Source organism: Castor canadensis, chromosome 15 (assembly GCF_047511655.1).
Source record: "Castor canadensis chromosome 15, mCasCan1.hap1v2, whole genome shotgun sequence".
NCBI classification, from domain to species: Eukaryota; Metazoa; Chordata; class Mammalia; order Rodentia; family Castoridae; genus Castor; species Castor canadensis.
Genome location: NC_133400.1, coordinates 2,163,222 through 2,184,341, shown reverse-complemented (window position 1 = coordinate 2,184,341; position 21,120 = coordinate 2,163,222).

Here is a 21,120-nt window from a genome sequence, read left to right as displayed (position 1 = left end):
GCTGCTTCCTACTTTCCTAACACTGGGAACTCTCCTTTCCTCAGCTTTCCTGCCTGTCACACGGGGAGGTGGTGCTGCCCAAACCTCCGGGGGCTGCCGTGGAGCTCTAACTACCTAAGCATGTCGTTGACATTGACATTGTCCCTGCCTGGTCCGCTAAGTGTTGCAGCAGCCCAGGAGAACTGGTTCATTTTTACCCCATGCAAAGTTCCAGCACCACCCCAGGGATGCAGGGCTGTAACAGTTCTGTGGTTCCTTATCTGAAACCTCTCGGACCAGATGTGTCTCAGAATCCAGTGTTTGGGGGATTTTACAAAGGCACTGGGTTTATCGTCACACCTCAGCAGGGTCCGGGGAAGCACCTGCAATCAAGCATGTTAACACTCTGCAGGAAACATCTGAACGCCCCACTAAGTAGGATAAATAACACCTAAATAGACACACACACATCCTTAGGTCAACTGTTGCCACCCAATTTGTCTGCATCAAACTTAGGAAAACAATTTCAGTGTTTGATCTTCTGAGATTTGGAAGCTGCAGATGAAGGAGTGTGGGCAGAAAGCCACACATGGGTGCAATGAGTAACACTGTGACTCACTCCCAGGACCTGGTGACAAGAGCATCAGGCCAGTAAGAGGCCTTAAAGATCTGGGCCTTTTCACACACACACACACACACACACACACACACACACACACACACAAAGAATCCCAACGCCCCAGGCTTGGATAATCCTTAGGACTAGGGGAGCGGTGGGCAGTAATAGCGTCCAGGAAGATTTGAGAGGAGGCCAATGGAGGCTCAGCCCCTTCACCCACACCCTCACTGCCAGCTGATGGTGCTGTGGGCCCCAAGCTCCCCAAAGCCTCCTGGGATCCAGGCAGTGGCAGGACCAAGCCAGGAGCATGTAGTGGGCTGTTTTGGTCACCCCAGCATCCCTCTTTCTTCTAGCATGCCCCACCTCCAGGTACAAACCACTTCTCTTCCTCCCTCCAACTGCACCTTCTAGTGGGGGCTGCTATATTCTTCCGTGACTCCACCCCATGAGCACAGCTGATTGGCCCAGGGAGAATGCAAGACCCAGTCAGAGGCCTTCTGTGAGATTTTTCACAGCTGTTGGGCAGGCATATTCCCTGACATTCCAGGACATTATCAGCCATGAGGAAGGTGATTCAGGTGCTGCCCCCTTGCACCCTGGCAGAATTGGCAGAAGAAGCTATTTTGAGAGAGAGAGAGAGAGAGAGAGAGAGAGAGAGAGCACATGCAGAGAGAAATGGGTGTAAGACAGTGAGACAGACCTCTTTCTCATTGAATGTCATGGACAACCAGGTCCTCTCCTGCCATCTCTATGGTCTGGATTTCAGTCGAGCTAGAAAAGGAACAGGGTGCAAGGGGAGAGAGGGCCCTAGCAGCTGTCAGGGTGCAGCTATCCCACTTGTAAATGGGAGCTGTGTTGAGAGCAAGCTCCTGCTTCTGTATGGGCTCAGGAAGTGAGGTGCCTCTTCCCAACCCACCCAACACCTGTCAGGAAACACTGGCACCATTGCATAGCCAGGCTTTACACGGACTCTGTATAACACCTTGTAAAGAAGGCCACTGGTGCAAAAGATTAAAGAGCACCATTAAGTAAGTTGTTTTATTTCTTCTGAGACTGAAGGCAGGCTGAAAATGTGCAAGGAAATGTTGCCTGGTTATTTACTCTCCGTTACCAGGGACCATCACCATTACCACCCCCCAAAGGCACCCCAGGCAGGTCACAGTGGTGGTTTATAAGGTGTAACTGTTGAGGGAGAGCCAGCTCTGGCCTGGAGGGAAGCTTAGGGCAGTCACACAGGTCAGAATGGAAAGTTAGCACTAATAAAACCCCCCGGGCAGGCCTGGCGTCCTGGCCCAGAGGGACCCTGAAGGAGACCTGGTCAGCTCCCAAACCCCCACCAAGGCCCTGGGTGGAATAGATGTGGAGACCTCACTCATTTGCACTGCGAGGTCTCTTCATGGAGTTCTGCAGATCCCTTTCTGCAGTGCAGGGCAGCTGTTCAGGGAGAAAGCTGCACCTTTTGTTCCTAGCATTGTGGGGTACTGGAGAAGGGAGGAGTCCACCACAAGAAAACACCCTCCGTCCCTCAGTGCGGCTCTCCCAGTGGTAAAGCCCTTGGAGTTGTAGGTACAGGAACTGATGGGAACTGGCTTGAGCCAAAGAGGGATTTGTACCTAGGTGACAAGAGTGGCTCATGAGACACGCAGGCCTCAGAGCCCAGAACCAGGGGCAGGGGCCTTCAGGAACCTGGCAAACATAGCCTGGCTCTATCTATCTGTCTATTCATCTGCCTACCTACCTACGAACCCACCTACTTACCTGTCTCTCTATCTATCTATCTACCTATCTACCTCTCTCCTTTCCCTGCCTGTCTCCCTCTCACTTTTTTTTGGAGGGGGGTGGGACTCAGGGTTTCGTACTTGCAAAGCAGGCACTCTAACACTTAAGACACACCTCCGGCTCTTTTTTGCTCTGGTTATTTTGGAGATGGGGGTCTCAAGAACTATTTGTGCTGGCCTCAAACCTTCATCCTCCCAATCTCAGCTTCCCAAGTATCTAGGATTATAGGTGAGAGCCACCAGTGCCTGGCTCCCTTCTGATTCATCCGTGTGTCTCTTCTTGCATCCTTGGGTGCGCAGCCGCTGCTCACTCCCACTCCGGAACTCTCCCTCTGGTTCTCTGTGCACATGGTGGCATATGAACACCCACAGCTCCAGAGAACAGTGTCTCCAAATCCCACATTTCAAAGTGACAGGATCCGACTGGCCAAGATGGAGTTGAATGTCCATCCCCAGTCCAACTAATAATGACCAGAGGATCAAGAGAAAAGTCACTACCCTGCTTCTTTCTCTTCTCCTGAAAGCCATCCCACATTCCTGTCAGACAAAACATACACCCTAAGCATGTGCCAGGCATGGTGCCAGTGTGGGGGGTGGTGCCATCATGAGCACAAGAGGCTGTTCTTTGCCCTCAGGATGTCATAACCCATGACATCCTGTAGATGTAGAGTAATAATCACACAAATGTGACCCCAGTCTGGAGGCACACAAGAGGAAGCTTCGCCACAGAGGGAGAGCTGGCATTGTGGACTGGGCTCTAAGGTCACAGGTGAGTTAAAACCTGAACACCGCAGACACTATCCAGGCAGTGACAGAGGGAGCGCTGAGCCCAGGGGCCTGGACTAGGCAGGACAGGGTGGAGGGAGAGGCAGTCAGCAGTGCGGTGAGGACCACAGGAAGAACAGCAGCAAGGAGGGCAGCAGAGAGGCTCTGGCAGAGAGGCAAGTGAGGAGGAGGTGGCTCTCCGCGCCAGGCATGTTTGCAGGTGAGCTGCTGGGAGGAGAGGGCACCTAGATGCAAGCCCCTGTCAGCTTCACCTCCATGCCCCCATTTGCTTTTGGATAAGGTGCTCTCACCCACTCCCCAGGGGCACCACTCCAGAGCCCCAGGTCACTCCTCTTGACCTTGAGCCCTTCCCTGATTTCCATCCTGACCTGAGCAGCTAAAGACGTACTTTGTATTTAGCCCCAGAAGACAAAAATATGCTGTCCCCCTCCCACATGCAAAACCCCACTCAGGACAGACTCTCCTGCAGCAGGCTGTTGAACAAGCACCTCTGCCCAGACATGGAAATTACCAAGGTGCACCTGCAACCCCACTCCCTTTGCCTGTTAAGACGAAACTTCAAATCCACTTGTTTCACTCTTCAGAGGAAAACTACCTGGTACCATGGCAATAGTAGCAATTCACACAGGTGTGCACTGTGCACAGGGCAAGAGCTGACAGCCTCCTGCCCTGGGGAGTCGGTGCTATTATAGCTCCCCTTTCACTGATGAAGAAGCAAAGGCACAAAGGAGGAGCCCTCTCCCTGATTACACAGCCAGCAGGTGACAGGGCTAGCTTGGCACCAACCCACAATGGACCCCAAGGCCCCCCTTTCAGCTACTACCACCTGTGCCCCCCCATGACACCCAGCAGATGCAGCCCAGATACCCTAGGCTTAAGTGTTTCATAGGCTCCCAACCAACATTCAGTGAGGCCTAAACTTGGGACGGCACCCCACCAGGGCCTGCATTGCCCATCCTGTCCAGGCTACACTGCCCCCAACATCCTCCAAGACCCCCGTGCAGCTTGCAGCTCCTCAGGCCCCCTGAGCCTGCTACTCCCCACACACCCCAGTGCTTTCCTTCAACAACCATCTCCACTTCCAATGTCACATTTACACACATACTTCATGCTTTAATCCCACAGACAGAGGTTTCTGCTCACTGCTGAATTCCCAGCAACTGTTAGATGGCTTGGAACATAGAAGTATTACAAACAGAGTGGGTAGGAGGAGACACCCAGCCTCCCTCAACCACACATCATGTCCACACTTCTCTCCCCTGTACCCGCTTCTCTGAGGGATGGCTTGTCCTTGTGAGATCGATCAGTGGGGCTCCAGCAGGATGAGGGACAGAAACCACAGCACAGGTTCCCTCAAGCCCCAGGAAATAACTAATTCCCTGGGAGCCAGAGGGCCTTGGAACCAGAAGGTACAGTGGTGCCTACTCAGCCTCTGTTCAGCAGGAGGTCCTCAAGCAGGAGACAGGACCACCTCTGCAATACTGAGCCTCAGCCCTTGACCAAGACCACCTCCCACTGCACATGGGCAGGTGAGGGATCCTGGACACGAACCATGAGCCTCCCCCATGGGGCACAGAAGGGACGACCTTACTCTGAAGCCAGTCAGCACTTAGAGTGTTCCACAGGCCAGTTTGAGAGGTTTGTCCATAGGGATAGGAGGTGTGGGTGCTGGTGTGAGATCCCCACTTGATGAAGTCCCTGCAGATGGGACATTGCCCTTCATTCTGTCACTCCCAGAGCTCCACAAATAGGTGCTTGGTGAGAGCCGGGTGCAGCCCATGGGCTGAGATGCTGACCACAGGGACCCTGGGTCCCTTCAGTGCTGAGTTGGATGAAACAAGGAGAGTGGGGCTTTCCTGTGAGGCAACCATCCCACCAAGTTGTCAGAGAACCAACTAGAAGTGTATGTGGTCCATGGTGGAGTGGACTACTGCAAGAGGCAGAGGGCAGCTGCAGCAGCCAATGGGTACCACCTTCCTGGAGAAGAAAACTCCAGGCCTAGAGCCCCACAACCAGAGAACCTGCCCCCCAATCACCACACACACAAGGAGCCTGCCATCGTGTTCATGGTGGTTGCAGGAAATCCCAACTATAGGCCAGTCACAACTTTCCAGAACCTTTTGTGCATCCCCTCTCAGGCAGTGAGTGGGAAGGAGGTGACATGAAGACACCAACCAGGACTCCTGCTCCTCTCTGTGGGTCCCCAACCTGAAGCACACCAACTAGGAAGATGTCTCTAGTTGGACTTGAACCTTCTGACTTGAAGGTTCGACACTATCCTGGAAAAGGAGGCTGTCTTTATCCAAATGTGACCAGAAGAGCGATGGGGCATGGCCAAGAGCTCACCTGAGGAACAGCATATGGAGAGAGGGTAGCTGGGGATGAAGAGGAGGGACAGGCAGCAACTCTGAAATCAGACCTCACAGATCACAGCAAACACCCCTGGGAAAACAGGAGAGCGCCACGCAGTGGCTTTCCTGTGGCTTTCAGAGCCTGTGCTCTGCCCAAGGCCTGGCTGCCTCCCCTGGGAGAACAGTGGGTCCAGGGGAGATCGGTGGGAAATCTTTGTGTTGTTTTCTTAAAAGCAGGGAGCCACAGAACCCACTGTGGAAAACAATACTACAGACCAACTCTGTTAGAAGTCCGGTCCTATCAAGCCTGGCATGATGGCACATGCCTATAATCCCACTCCCTAAGGGGCTGAAGCAGGAGGATTGCAAGTTCCAAGGCAGCCTGGGCTACATGAGATCCTGTCTCAAAAAAAAAAAAAAACAAAAGAAAAAGAAAAAGAGCCAGGTACCAGTGGCTCACACCTGTAATCCTAGCTACTCAGGAGGCAGAAATCAGGAAGATCACACTTTGAAGCCAATCTTGGCAAATAGTTTTTGAGACCCTATCTCAAAAATACCTAACACAAAAAGGGCTGCTGGAGTGGCTCAAGGTATAGGCCCTGAGTTCAAGCCCCAGTACTGCAAAAAAAAAAAAAAAAAAAAAAAGAAGGAAGGAAGGCAAGTTACCAAAACTTGGATCCGACAAGAAGGACACTAGCGTCCTTGCAGTGTGTCCTGGTCATCAGCCACCAAGGCCCCAGTTTTTCAGGGAAGCTTGCTTGACCTCCAGTAATGCTCATTTGGACATTTTACACCTCTACAAGGTATGGCCTAATTTAAAAGTGATGAAACTGAAAACCCATGTGTCTGACAACAGGGCAAGAATGGTAGAAAGACCACCCCCAAGGTCACCGTTCATTGCTCTGCGGGATACTAGCTGGATTTGACACTAACCTTCACACTGTTCCTGGGGTTGACCATGGTACTTCCTGGTAGTAGAGTATAGGGGCCCCTGCTCCCCCAATGCAATTTGCCCTTTACTGCCCCCCTCGTTAGTGAGTTGGTGGCTTTCTGGCATGGCTTACTCTGCATTTGGAGAGTCGCAGTTTAAACTTTGTGAGTTCTACCTCAGCAATCATCAAAGGTGGCTCCCGAGGAGGTCGCAGTGCAAGGGCCTACAGTGGAGTGGAGTGGAGTGGGCCAGGCCTGCTGGGCAAAAGGAGACCTCCAGTCTCCCCCACCCGAACAAGCTACATCCAAATCCATCGTTCTGTTCTTCTGAGCTGGTGCCTGACTTCAGCTCAGGCTTGCCACAGCAAAATACCAGAGTGGAGGCTAACAGAGGATTTGTTCCTGGCAGGAGCCTGCAAGTCCAACATCAGGTACAGGGGACTGGGCTCCTGCTGAGGCTCTCCTCCTCCTGGCCTGCAGGTGGCGCCTCCTCACTGTGCCCTCGCAAGACGGAGTCAGTGCCTGTCTCCTTGATCTGCACTAATCCCATGGTGGGGGTCCCACCCTCACTCCATCTAAACCGCCTCCTTCCCTGACTCCATCCTGCTAATTTCTCCTAAAAGGAGATTTGAAAGTTGCAGACCTTCCACCAAAATATGCAGATCAGATGTCAGCAGAAAGGGCCCATTCAGAAGAAAATGTGAACTAGTTTGAGATGGGCAAAAAACTACTGGGCCTCATGAGCATCAATGCACTTGGTGGGTTGAATTGAGATGTCAGTGGGCTGGGGTTATGGATCAGGTGGTTAGAGCATCTGCCTAGCAAGTGCTCAGGTCCTTACCTGAGTTCAAACTCTAGGTTTGCCCAAACATACATATATGCCAGTGGCTGTTTCACTGGGGTGCTGGTAACTGTCCAGCAAACCCGCAGAGGCACCACAGATACCACAGCACTGGGTGCCTTTGTCTCTGGGCAGGGGACACTGCAGCAGTGAGCGATGTGAATGAGTCTGTCCTGTAGAGAGGCAGTTAACTCGCCCTGCAGGAAACACAACTTCCAAACATGCTATCTCTTTAGCTCCAGAGGTAAAACGAGGTGCTGATTAGAAACTCATTTCCATCTTCTGATGCACATCTGTTCTTCAGGTTCTCCTTGAACCAGCTTTTGTGTCTTAATGGCTTCTTAACGATCTAAAGAACGTCTCTTCCTTATGTCGAGTTTCTGTTTTCACAAGTCACGATCTTACCTTTTGAAAATTATATATTTTAATATGATGAAGCCAGGGTAGAAAGATCAGACGCTGGCTCTTCCACGGGTTTGAATTCAACAGAGAGGAATTCAAGATGCCAGAATTTAGGGACTGAGCGTGTCAGGAAGCCAGGACCAAAAAGGAAGGCTGTGACCTAGAACCCTCCAGGAGGCATGGACATGGGGTGGCAGGGATGGCGCCAGGCGGGGCAGGATAGGGTGTTAGGGAAAAGGAACTCTGAAAGTCATATGTGCAAATAGCTGACAGACATGTTTCTGTAATTACATGATGCTAAGTAGGGCAGAAAGGAAGGAGAAAAAGGGAGAGTTGAGATCTGGGTGTGAGAAAACGTGATAGTCTTGAATCTGAACAATGAGATGTTTTCTTAAAAGATAATCAGATAAGAGAGCAACAAGGAGACTTGTTCTGAGCTGCACCCAAGCCCACCGTCACGTACGTGAACTTAAACATAATGACAGGTCAGTGATCAGAGCATTTGTCACCTGTTGACAAGCTCTTCTCACACATGGACTGATGGCAGGCTGTGTTTCAAAATTTTATCCAGAAGAGAACAGGGAAGAGGTGAGCTTTTGTGAGTAGATCCGAGTCTGAGGATCATTTCAGTGTGAAGGTGACCTTCACACAGAAGAGAAGGGACCCGTGCCGGGGCCTTCTCCTGGAGTGTCAGCCTGGGATATTGATATATCAGGTATGTGCCATGCTGGAGAGAGAAGGAACACCACAAAGCCAGACAGCTCCTGACTTCATAATCTCAGCACCCTGGGAGTGGACAGAGCTGTTCCTGACCCGCTGGGCATGGACCTTCACTGTCCGCCCACCAATCTGAGGACAGAGGAGAACAAAGCCTTCACCCTCCCACCCTCCTCTTTTAAACAGTGCAACTCCAGCGGCTTAAAACTCCTACACAAGGAACAGAAGTCACATGGCATTCTGGTTAAGCCCAGAGGGCTGGAAGTCAGGTTCAAATTCCTGCAGCTTCTGCTTGCTGTCCTCAGGTTGGCCCACCTCTCAGAACCTCAGGTCTCATCTGTGCTGGGCGTTCCTATCTTCCAGCACCAGACCTATGAGTGGACTGGTGCCTAGAGAGTACTTGGTGGGATGCCATGTTTGGAAGAGCTCTTACTCCATGATATGTGGGCATTATAATGACAGTGATTAGGAGTAGTGACACTAAAGCAAAATGCAAAAGTTGAGTGTAAATCAGGTGTCAATGGCTCATGCCTGTAATCCAAGGTACTTGGGAGGCTGGGATCAGGAGGATTATGGTTCAAAACCAGCCTGGGCAAACAGTTCTCAAGACCCTATCTCAGCCAACAGCAGGTGTGATAGTCCACACCTGTCATCCCAACCTATGCAGGAGGCTGAGATCAGGAGAATTGTAGTCCAGAATAACCAGAGCAAAAAGGGCTGGAGGCATGGCTCAAGTGGTAGAGCACTTGCCCAGCAAGCACAAAGCCCCCTGTCACCAAAAAAAAACATTTTTTTTTGAAGTTGAGTACAATCATTGCATTAGTGTAGCGGGAGATTATTGACAATTATTTCTCTAAATCTGTCTTGAATGTTGGTAGTCTTCTCATTCATACAGTGAAGGAAGAGAGGCTGCAGTGTGAAAATCATAACCTGAAGCCCTCACTAGGTGCCAGGCCCAGTTCTGTTCAGTCCTCAGCAAATGTACTTGGCAGGTGCTCCCAATGCACCCACTTGACAGAGGAGAAGCTAAGGCCCAGACAGTCAAATCCACCCGGCAGGAGGCAGGCTGAGCAAACAGGGCACAAACCCAGTAATCCAGCCCCAGCATAAACATCGGTCTTGTAAAGACAGCAGGTCAGTGAGCAGAGACAGGGGAGGTGGACAAAGTCCACGGGGCCATAAATGAGGTCCTTCAACCCTACAGGCCTAACCAACCACCCCTGATGTGAGTTGGGGTCCCCCCCACCACAACGCTTCAGGCTCCTGCATCTAGAACAAATCTGTCCAGTGCTAAAAACCCTGTCCCATAGACAGAACTCCTGGCTTCTTGCACCAAGAAAACTCCAGGGCTGTGCCACTGCCTGACTGAGCTGGCGGTGTGACACAGAGAAAGACAGATTTCAGCTGGGACAGACAGCCTGTCTCCTGCCCGGGGAAAGCCCGCGCCAGCCACCAGGTGGGGGACCAATTAGTTCATGAAGTCATCTTGGGAGGCCGGACCAGCCACAGCAGCAACGCTGCACATAGCTTTCTACTTGTGCAGGGAGTGTGTTGATGCAGAGGAAAATGAGCTAGCTGACTTTCCCAGGTCCCCTGGATACTGAGAGGCCAGGGTGCTGCCCGGCAGACTGTCCAGCTGCCCTGAACCCCAACCCACCCAGGGACTCAGGGAGAGCTAAGCAGCATGTGGAATCAGAGCACGGAGACGGCCCCAACAGGCCAGGTTTGGGCACAAGCATCACACTGCGTGGGGCTCCAGAGCGCCTGGATTCGGCCCGGCCCCGCTAACAGAGAGCCTTTCATAAGACTCTCAGGAGATGTTTCAGAAAAAGAAAAGCAAAGTAGAGCCTTTCAAAGAAGAAAGTTCAGCCCTCAGCAAAACTGGGTTTTCTTAAAAAAATAAAATTTTAATCAATTTTTGTGGTTTCAATAAAAGCAAAGGATTTTGTGGTTTTCCCTCAAATTTTTCACCATTTTCCATAAAAACAAAAGCCAATATTTGAAACCATTTTTCCCCCCAGTGAAAGTAGCAATGTTTTTGCCCAGGGACAGTTTCTTGGAAAAATATCTTTGTAGTGCTCCAGCCCTGCCAGGGCCCAAGAGGCATGGGCACAGTCCGTGGCGACCTGTTCCACCTGCGGCCAGATGTGCACACCACAGAAGTGAGCCGCCAGGGGCAAAAAATGCCCTGCACTGAGGCCTTTTCTTCCCAGAGGCTCTACAAAGAGGGTGTCACTTTACTCTCCAGGAGGCAGGCACAATGGTCTCACCGTGAGTCTGCCTCTTGCAGGGCTTGTGTTTTAAGCAAGTCTGAGTGCAGGTGACAAAAAAAAACCCTCCCTTCTGATGCCCATCATAGACATCCAAGGAGGGTCACCACACCTGAGGTCACAAAGAAGCCTGGTTAACCCTCGTTTTTGCAGATGAAGAACCTTAGGCATACAGAAGTATGGCACCTTTTCTAAGACTCACATTATGAGCAGAGCTGCAATTCAAGTCCAGGTCTCTGTGCCAGTGCTGTTTTTGTTTGTTGTTCTTTTCCACAGGGTGCACCCTTTCCCAGTAAAACTTGTTTTTCCTCTAAATTACTAGAACAACTATGAGCTACATTTTCTACCATCCTTAACACTTCTTGACTACCTAGAACTGACGTTGTATATCTTTCAGCCTCTTAGATTTGAACTTCAGCTAAAAATTCCAAACTCTCACCAAATATTCCTGCTCAGACTGGGATAAAGAATGCTCCAGGAAGCTGGGTGCTGGTGGCTCATGCCTGTAATCCCAGCTACTCAAGAGGATCAGGAGGATCGAGCTTTGAAGCCAGCCCCAGACAAATAGTTCTCAAGACTCTATCTCAAAAAAAAAACAGCACAAAAAAGGGCTCAAGCAGTAAGAGCACCTGCCTTGCAAGTGTGAGACCCTGAGTTCAAACCCCAGTGCTGCAAAAAAAAAAAAAAAAGAAAAAAAGAATGTTCCAGGGTTTTTAGGGCTCCCTATGGGTAGTGCAACCTCCAGTGGCTCCTGCTTCTGGAGTTTTGCTTCTGCACAGTTAATGGTGAGAACAGCATTCCCTACTTTTGCTCTTTGCTTTGGCTGCTAGGAAGCTCAGAGTTAAATGGGTCTTCAACTTCTATCAGTCTCTGTAATTTCTATCTCTGCCTCTTTGCTCCTCTCTCTTGCTTTTTATTCTGGCTTAATGCCTTTCAGGCCTTGTGTTTTAAGTACATCATTTCCATTTTTTCTCAAAAATGGGTAAAGAATGAACACTAAAATAAATACTTGCTCTCCCTGATTTCTCTGTTCCACATGGTCATTTACAAGGAAAACTCAAAGGTAAACTTTCCCCAAAAAAAGCCAGAAAAAGAAAACCATTATGTTAATGGGGGCTGTCGGAAAACCACGAAGTTGTCACTATGCCTCTTGTCCTGCCACAGAGTGGCCATGAAGCATACCTTTTAACTCCAAATCTTGAACCTGCAGGCCTCTCTCCCCATGACAGCAGAGCTGGAGTTCCACTGACAGCACCGAGCCCCACCTCACCGTTTCACAAGTAAGGCAATCGAGGCCCAGAGAGGGCTAGCGACTATTTCAAGGTCACACAACTTAGATGTGGTGATGCTAGACTCTTTTCTATGGTCCTTCACCACAAACGTGCCTAGTTCCACAAACCATGTGAGACAGACGTAAGAACTTAAATCACCAATATCAGTTGTTTTGTATGTGTTTTTTTTTTCTCCAGGCCAATGTAAAAGCTAAACTAAAAGAAAAATGGCTGTTTGTACTGACTGATCCATGATAATCTACAAGCCGTGTGTGTGTGTGTGTGTGTGTGTGTGTGTGCACGCGTGCACGCGTGCCAGGTATCTGTGTTAGGTCAGGAAAATCTCTAAAACCTTTACAGCTAACATTTAGGAAATTATTGGTAAAACAAGCTGTCACACCTATTCAACAAACAGTTTTTGATTCCATAAACACTCAGCAGGAGCCTGGTAGGTGTACAAGACCTGGGGAAGGAGAGTGAGAGGCAGAAAACAAAACAGAGAACTGCTGGCCCTCGGGAGGGCTCCCAGTCCTGCCCCAGGGAGTTCATGTCTGAGAAAAGCCCACCCCAACACATCAAAATAAACTCTAAACCCTGCTTGATGTTGGAGCAAGGAAAAGAGCCCAGCCTCTCACTGAGTCCCGTTTCCTTCACGGCCTTCCAGAACGGTTGTTTCTGTAAGGTGAGTTGAAACAAGGCATCATTTAAACCTTCTTTCTCCACCAAATGTGGTATCAGAGGCATGGGGGCTGGAGGCCTGGCCTGAGAAGCCTGGATGGACCTGGGCTCCCTGCGGCCTGCAAAGCCCTTGCTGCAGGGCCCGCTGAAGACTTCAAGTCAAGTAAAACAGCTCCGGAAACCCTGGACCCGCAGGGGCAGGCTGCCATCTGCAGCACCAGTGTTCTGTGTGATGAAGCCCGATTGATTTAAATATGTGCAGACTGTCTTAGTGGTAAAAGCGAGTGGGTTTTTTTAAAGGAAAATTTTATTGGGAATATTTTTTCCCCTTAGGTGTGAAATTTGGCAGGTACCGCCTTCTCTGATGGACTGCTGAAGACTCGGTTAATTAGAAATGAGCTTCAGGTCCAACGTAAACATCGTGAGCCTGCTAAGTCTTCTTAAGATGTTTGTCTGAAAATAGTGTAGCTTTCTCTACAGAAATGCTAACCGGTGTGCAGAGATGAGCTGACTGCATCCCACCCCAGCCCTTGCTAAATTGCATTAGACCAGGGATTAGTCTCTGATTTTATTTGAAAATCCCAAGAGGAAAAGCAGCTCCAGCCACAGCTTTCTTCTCTGTTTTCCAGAAAGCCAGCCTGCAGGCTGAGCCCAGCCCTTCTCTCTAACTGGAGCGGAGGGGCGTGGTCACACCAGCCCCTGCAGCTCTGAAAAGGAAGGCAGGTAACTGGCTGCAGTTTGCCGAGTCTGTCCCCACTGCAGCCTGAGAGGCCTGGCCACTCCCAAGCCGGGCACCCTGTGGTCAGCAGCCTCTTCTCAATATTCAGCTTCCCTCTTTCTTCTCTCAGTCTCCCTGTGACATGAGGAACACACAGGGATGGTGGCACCCTTGGATTTAAGGAACCATGTCCCCAAGCAGCCTTGGGTCCTCCTGCCCTGGATGCAAAAGCCATCCTGGAAGGAAACCACGAGCCCCAGTGACACCCCGCAGAGGGCCAGGCTCCTGTGCTTCACTCCAGAGGCCCAGGAAATTCACACACTGCCCTCCCATTCCAGCCAGCCTGACCCCAAAACTCCCGCTGCAGAGCCCTGCACTGCCCATCACAATGGCGGGTCTTCGTCCCCATCAGAACCAGCTCCTGGAATGTTTGCTACAGCAAGCAGGTGGCTGGCCTAGTCTCTCTGAAGGTCAGGAAGACGCAAAGCCGGCAGCACTACAGTGCTTACAACAGACCTGGCAAGTGAGAAATGCAGATCCCCCTCAAAAAGCAGGGAGGACTCTCAGGGAAAGAAGCCCAGCCAGCAGTGGAAGGAGGTGAGGTTTCTAGAGGATGTAACCAGAAGAAAATCACAAGAGTTCTGCAAGAAAGGAGTCCAAAAATGGGACTCTGACCCTACTCTGATGGTGGAGATAGCGAATGCATCGTCTTTCTCTGGTAATGAGTGTTTTCTGCTCAAATGCTCTTCATAGTGCTTAGATGCTTCCCCAGACAGGCACTGGTAGCTCACGCCTATAATCCTAGCTACTTGGGAGGCTGAAATAGGGAGGATTATGGCTCAAGGCCAGCCCAGGCAAGTAGTTCATGAGGTCTCCATCTCCAAAAATAGCCAGAGCAGAATGGACTGGAAGTGTGGCTCAAGTGGTGGATCTCGCCTGCTTTGTAAAGGTGAAACAAGTTCAAACCCCAGTCCCACCACTTGTGTACTGTTGGTAAAAATGAGAATTAGTGTAGTCACGGTGGAAAACAGTAGAGATTCCTCAAAAAATTAAAAATAGAGCTAGCATCTGATCCAGGAAACTCACTGCTGGGTATTCAGCCAAATGAAGTGGAATCGACCTGTCAAGGAGACGTGTACTCTGTGTGCATGGCACTGTTCACAAGAACCAAGACATGGAATCAACCCAGGTGTCCATCAGCACACGAATGGATAAAGAAAATGTGGTACACACACACAAAGGAAAACTACTCAGTCCCTAAAAAGACGGAAATTTTTTGAACCGGAGGTGTGTCCCAAGTGGTAGAGCACCTGCCTAGTAATTGCAAGGCTGTGAGTTAAAACTCCAGTACAGTCCAAAAAAAGAAGGAAACGGAAACCCTATCATTTGCAATGACGCAGATAAACCTGGAGGTTGTTAAGTGAAGAACGCCAGGCACAGAAAGACAAATACCGCTTGACTCCACACCTAGATGGGACCAAAAAAAGTCAAACTTATAAATGCAGACAGCGAAACAGTGGTTTCCAAGGGCTGGAGAGGATGAGAGATTGAACCATGAAGGTCAAAAGACATGAAATGTAGTCACACAGGAAGAACAGGATCAAAAGATCTTTTGTACAACCTGGTGGCCAGAGTTAGCAACAATGCCCATATTGTACACTTGGAAATCACTAAGGGAATGGATTATAAGTGTTCTCACCACAAGAAAAGTACATGAGGTAATGCGCGTCACTCAGCTTGATTGAGACAACCCCAATGTATAAATTTTCTAAATATCTGTTGTGCCGTACACCATAAATATATGCAATTTGTATTTGTAAAAAATGCTTTTTTTAAATCTCCTCCATGGTAGCACCAGGGCGCACCTCTCCGGAGATGAAGTCACCCTGTCTCCTGAGGGCAGTGGTGGTCACAGGACCACGTGCACAGAAACTTGTGCACATAAAAACCAGTGAAATCTGAGCAAGGTCTGGAGTCTAGTGTTGTTCCAACTTCAATTTCCTGGTCTTGCTGTTTTACTGCAGCTACGAAGAACACTCCATTGGGGGAGCTGGGAGGGCTTGAGAACCTACGTGCTGTTTCTACAACTTCCTATGGATCCACAATCATTTGAAAAGTAAGAATGAAAACTAAGCCTATCCCATTTCCTCTATTCCAGTAGGTTTTCCCCATGGAACCTGGGGCACGTCGTTTGTAACACACCCACGGTCACTTTGGTAGTGAGGAGGCTGAGCGCCTGGGCTTCCAGTGCATTTTGAGGCGGTTCACCCAGGAGGGAGGCGCAGGAGCTCTCTCCATGCCCCCTGGCAAAAGGGGCCTTGGGGGCTTGGTGAGACTCGCACACCAAAGAGAGAGCAGCCGTGTGGACTTTGCTCACCCGGTATCACTGGCCCAGCACTGTGCTGACCCCTCTTGGACACTCAATAAAATTGAGTGAGTGAGTCAATAGTTTAAGAGGCTCACCCAGCATCCCACTGGTGACTCCACGTCTGAGCAAGCATGCCAAAACTCAGAACCGCCAAACATGCCAGAAACTGCGTCCGAGGAAAGAGAGTGCAGAGTGGTGTGAGCCAGAAGGACTGAGACAACCAGTGAGCCTCTCCTTTGCCTGGGCAGGGGGACAACAACTCTGTTATGCTTTCTTTTATTTTTTATTTTGGAGGACTGAAGAACCCAGGGCTTCACACATGCCAGACAAGCCCTCTACCACTGATCTCTGTCACCAGCCCAGCAACTCTTCAAAGGAAGCCTGGACCATGGTGAAGACTGTCCATTGTCCATCTGTCTGCAATGTGGCAGCAAAGCTGGTGTCACTTTTTCCCAAGGAGGCCTCCAGACATTCACTGTGCCTTCCAGATGTCCTTGCCATGGCCAAATAATCCCATTAGCAGAAATCTACCCTAACAATACTATCCACAAGGAAGAAAAAGCAGTTGTGAAAAGAAAATGATTCAGGAGAAATAGTTTTTAGCGGCAAAAATAAAAAAGCAAGATGGCTATTTCCACCTGAGTTGTCAATGAGAACTAGATGCTCTGGACGGCAGAGCCACGGAAACCAGCAGCTCCACAAAGCCAGGTTTTACTAAGAGTGGATCACACGGAACAGCAAGATAAAGGCTCCTATGTGCCCTGTGGTGATGAGTATATAAAGATACGCTTGTGCATAGGGGAAAAAAAACTCAGAAGGAACAAAGAATTACAATGCATATTGTGGCAGAGTGGCTAAAACCACACCCTTCAGTGCACAGAGGCTTGGGGTCAAGCTGCGGTATAGTGGCAGAGCTGGCCGAGAGACCTCAGGTGCCACACTTCTCTCTGACCTTCTGGGAGCTTGAACAAGAGCTGGGTGTAGTCACCCAACAGTGACACTCAGATCACCACGTCCTTTTAAGGACAAGATCAGGGCCCAGGTCCGAGCCCACCGCCTCCTCATTCAAACCCTCGATGGTGCTGCGATGCTGCTGTTTGTTTAATGTGGTGCTGGAATCAAATGCAGCACACACTGTACCACTGAGTCACTCCAGCCTGATATTGTTCTCCCGATGGAGGCCATCCCCCACTTGCTCCTGCCTTGGTTTCCTGTTCTCTTTCTTGCTCTTCCTGGGGCAGGAGCAGGGGAGTCTGACAGCTGGGGAAAGACCTGTCCCTTGTTCAGCCAGCATCCTGGACCCTCTCAGTACTGAACAAACTCCAGTGGTACCCAGCTGGACAAGAAAGGGTAGAAAACAGAGCAACAAGGGTGCTCTCATCCTGGGTTTACCAAGAAAACACCAAACAGTCAACACAGTCCAACCCCAGGTCAGAGTCAAGCATACAACAAAGAGACCGTCCTGAAAACCCCACAGCCTGCCAAGGCCAGAGAGGGAGACAAGCCCCCTCGGTCACATGGAGCTCACTGTGGAAACCCTCCAGGGCTCCCCCTGCACTCAGGATGAAACGCAGGGCCCTCCTCCCACTGCAAGAAGCTGGGCCACAGTCCCCCAGCTCCTCCAGGGTGGGTGGTCACTGCAGCCCCTCCCACCTGCCTTCCTACTGTGTGTCAGCACATATCCCAGCAGGGCAGAGTCTGTGTTCCCTCCCCCACCCCCATCCCAAGAGTGGGCAGGGCTTATGATGGCTCTGCCCAATAGAATACAACAGGAGAAACATTTCATGTGACATCAGAGGATTGGTCATAGAACAGATGCAGCTTCCAGCTTTGTCCTTCTATGCCTGGCCTGGGGAGACTGACCTTGTGGTCCTGGGCAGCTCACCTCATCGCTCTCAGGTCACCCTCTGCAAAGTCTGTGAAATGAGAAAACCACTGGGACAGAGCCGGGCCTCAGCAAGGGCTCAGCACACAGAAAGAATCATCTCGGTACCTCCACCTGCGGCCCTGTCCACCCCATCGTCACTTAGTGACTACTTAAAACACCCATTTAGCTTATGTTTAACAAAATGGACAAGGCTGACTTTTAGCAAGGTTGATTTCCAATGCACACTTACGCCAGAAGCACGATGAGATTAAGCCCTGCATAATCTAGAGAACTCTGAAACCTCTGGCTTCTGGGATGCGTTTCTGTTCAGTCAGACACCCTCAGTTCACGTGGAGGGCACGGAAGCACTGTGGACACTCAGAAGTTCCAGCGCCAGCAGTGAGCTTGGACAAGAGGATGGACGATAAATGCAGCTGCACAGACATCAGGGAAGGAGAGCAGGGCTCAGTCAAGTGCATGTGAAATAGGCCCAAAGGAACCCGCTGTCCCTGGACTCCAGGGCCCAGGAGCTGCGAGGGGCAACAACCAAGCTGGCAGACCCTGAGGGAACCCCACAGGAGTCAGACCTACCTCAAGGGGGGGGCTCCCCAAGAGAAGGACGGTCTGACTCGGGAAGTGCCCACTGTCATCTGAAGGGCGGTCCACGATAGCCTTGTTTTATGTCTGAGGTTTCTGTTCTCCTATGACTTCTGACAAGGTCACATCTTCAGAAAAAGGGAGCTGCTGCTACCAACAATTTTAAGGCCTTCAAAAAATTATAAGATGCAGACTCTTAAGGGAAACCAATCCATGGGAAGCTGGAGCATCATCTAAGAAAATCACAGCTGCCCATGACGGGAGGAATCAGCTGAGCTGTCCCCATGACTGCTGGCTCTGCAAGGGTGACTACTAGAGTTTGCCTGTCCGTGCCTCAGTTTCCTCACCTATAAAATGGGCATAACCACGAGTTTACTACAAATAATAATGAATATATCCTTTAATGCAATGCCTAATGTATGAGAAGAACACAATAAACTGTAGTTATATTATTATCAAAACTCCCTTTCTCAGCCCAGCACAGTGGCTCACACCTGCAATCTCAGCTACTCAGAGGTGGAGATCAGAAGAATTGTGGTTCCAGGTCGGCCTGGGCAAAAAGTTCTCAAGACCCTGCCTCAACCAATGGCTGGGCACCATGGTGCTTGCCTGTCATCCCAGCTACCCAGAAAAGCACACATGGGATAGCAGTCCTGACTGGCCTTGGAATAAAGCAAGACCATAGCTCAAAAAATGACCCATAAAGCAAAAAGGGCCGGCGGTATTGGTCAAGTGGTAGAGCGCCTGCCTAACAAGCATGAGGCCCTGAGTTCAAACCCCAGTACTGCCAAAACAAAACAAAAGGAACATCCTCCCTTTCTCATCTCTTCCTGGAATCAGCAATGCCTTAAGGAACTGGCTCACTGGAGAGACTGGTGGGGGGTTGAAGAGCAATCCCCCCTTCCAAATCCCTGACGGCTTCTTCAGCCCACAAAACAGCCAGGTGAGAGTCAGGGACCCCATTGTTCTTATTTTGGGGTTACACATACTAGAGTGTTGTATTGAAAGCAAGAAATGGAACAGGTGGGGCCAATGAGTCAGTGGAGTCATCTGGAGAACCAGCAAGAAAAAAAAAAGGGGGTGGGGGACACGCTGAGGACACAAGTCAGAAGTGCACCAAGAACACACCTGGAACTCAGCACACCAGGCAGAAGATCCCAGAGATGGATGAGCAGGCACTGCTCCAAGCGTCAGGCGGGGATGCTGTCTTCATGAAAACAATTTTTAAAAGCCATGGGCGCATAAGGCAAACAGAGCTAGGAATAAGGTAATGCCTGGTCTAGCGCCACCTTGGGGCGGGACAGGGTAGGACAGTGGGCACCAGCTAAGGTGCCCAGAGACAGGCTGTTGGGGGGTCTGTGTGATTGAATTGACTTGTCACCTGAGACAGTCCAGTGACTGCATTTCTGACTCAGAAAACAGGGCCTATTCTTCTCATAGCTCATACTTCACAGGAAGCAATCCCAGGACTGGGACATGGAGCAGCTCATTCTGGGAGCCTTGGTGGGTTGGCTGGGAGCATATAAGGTGTCACAAACTCATTACCCTGATGACATATTCGGCCTCACAGCCTTCAAGGAGAGGGGAGCCTACCCATAATGGTTTGGTTTGTAAGTAGCTGAGTAGAACAACTAAATGTGACTCCAACAATCAAGACCACTTAGTTGCCTCATGTAACTAGAGGTAGAGAGGCAGAAATAGTTAATCCCATCAGTCAGGAATGTCCAGCCTCTAGGCAGGCTTTTTGGTAACTTGGCTTTCTCCTCATAGGCATAACAAGACTACCACTGCTCCAAGCTTTATATAACACATCTGAGACAGAAAAGAATAGGGATAGCATGCTCTTCCATGGCTCCCTCTTGTTATAAGGGGTGGGGCCTTATATGAAAGCCTCCAGCAAACATCCCCACAGAGATCCTGGCCTAGAAAGTGGTCACCCTTCCACTCCTTAAACCAATCCCCACAAAGAGAGATGGAATTACAGGGAGAGGCTAAAGCCAGCTGAGGCTTTTCCCTTGAGCCAAGAGGGGGCCATTTCAGAAAAGAGCACAGCTTCAGAGGCTGAGAAGAAAGGAAAGGATTTGGGGGGGCGGTACCAAAGTCTTCCCCTGCATGAAGGTCCTCAGACAGGGGAGGGAGAGGGAGGCTGCACTTCTTCAATGTTTTTTAGTTTGGGAACTCTCAGAAAGGGGTGACCCTGGCCTTGATCAGAGGGAGGAGAAGACTGCACAGCCAAACACAAAAAGGGGACACAGGAGAGGGTGAAGGGCAAGCACCTGGAGGTCCCAGGGACCCCTGATCAAGACCTGCTGAATCCACCTTCCAAGACCACCCCACACCCTCACAGACTGACCAGGACACAGTGTCCTCTCCTGTCTCTGTCTCATTGCTAAGAGACACATTAAGTATGCATTTGTACAAATGCACACACAGCAGAGCCTCTCAGTGACGGGAGCCAGCCCCTCACCACCTCCCTACTTCAAACTATGTCATCAAAGCCTTCTCTTGGCCAGGCATGGTGTTGCACATCTATAATCCCAGCTACACGAGGGAGGAGGATCACAATGAGGCAAGTCCCAGGCAAAGTTAGCACAAGACCCTGTCGGGAAAAACAAAACTAAAAAAGCACTGGGATGTGGCTCAAGTGGTAGAGCACCTACCTGGAAAGTACGAGGCCCTGAGTTCAAACCCCAGCATGGGGAAAAAAAGAAAAAAAAAAACTGCTCTCTCTTATTCAATGTAGGCATGTGCTTGCCAAAAACACTTATTGGTGGAGCCGTGTGTAATTGCCATGGTCGATTTGAGGGTCAAAGCTGTTTAAATCAGCACCCCACCCCCATGGCCAGATCCAGCATGGCTTATAAGAGCCCCAAACTGGAAACCTCCCAAGTCCTCCCCCATGATAGAACAGATGGACAAAGCAGGGACTGTCTCACCATGGAACACAA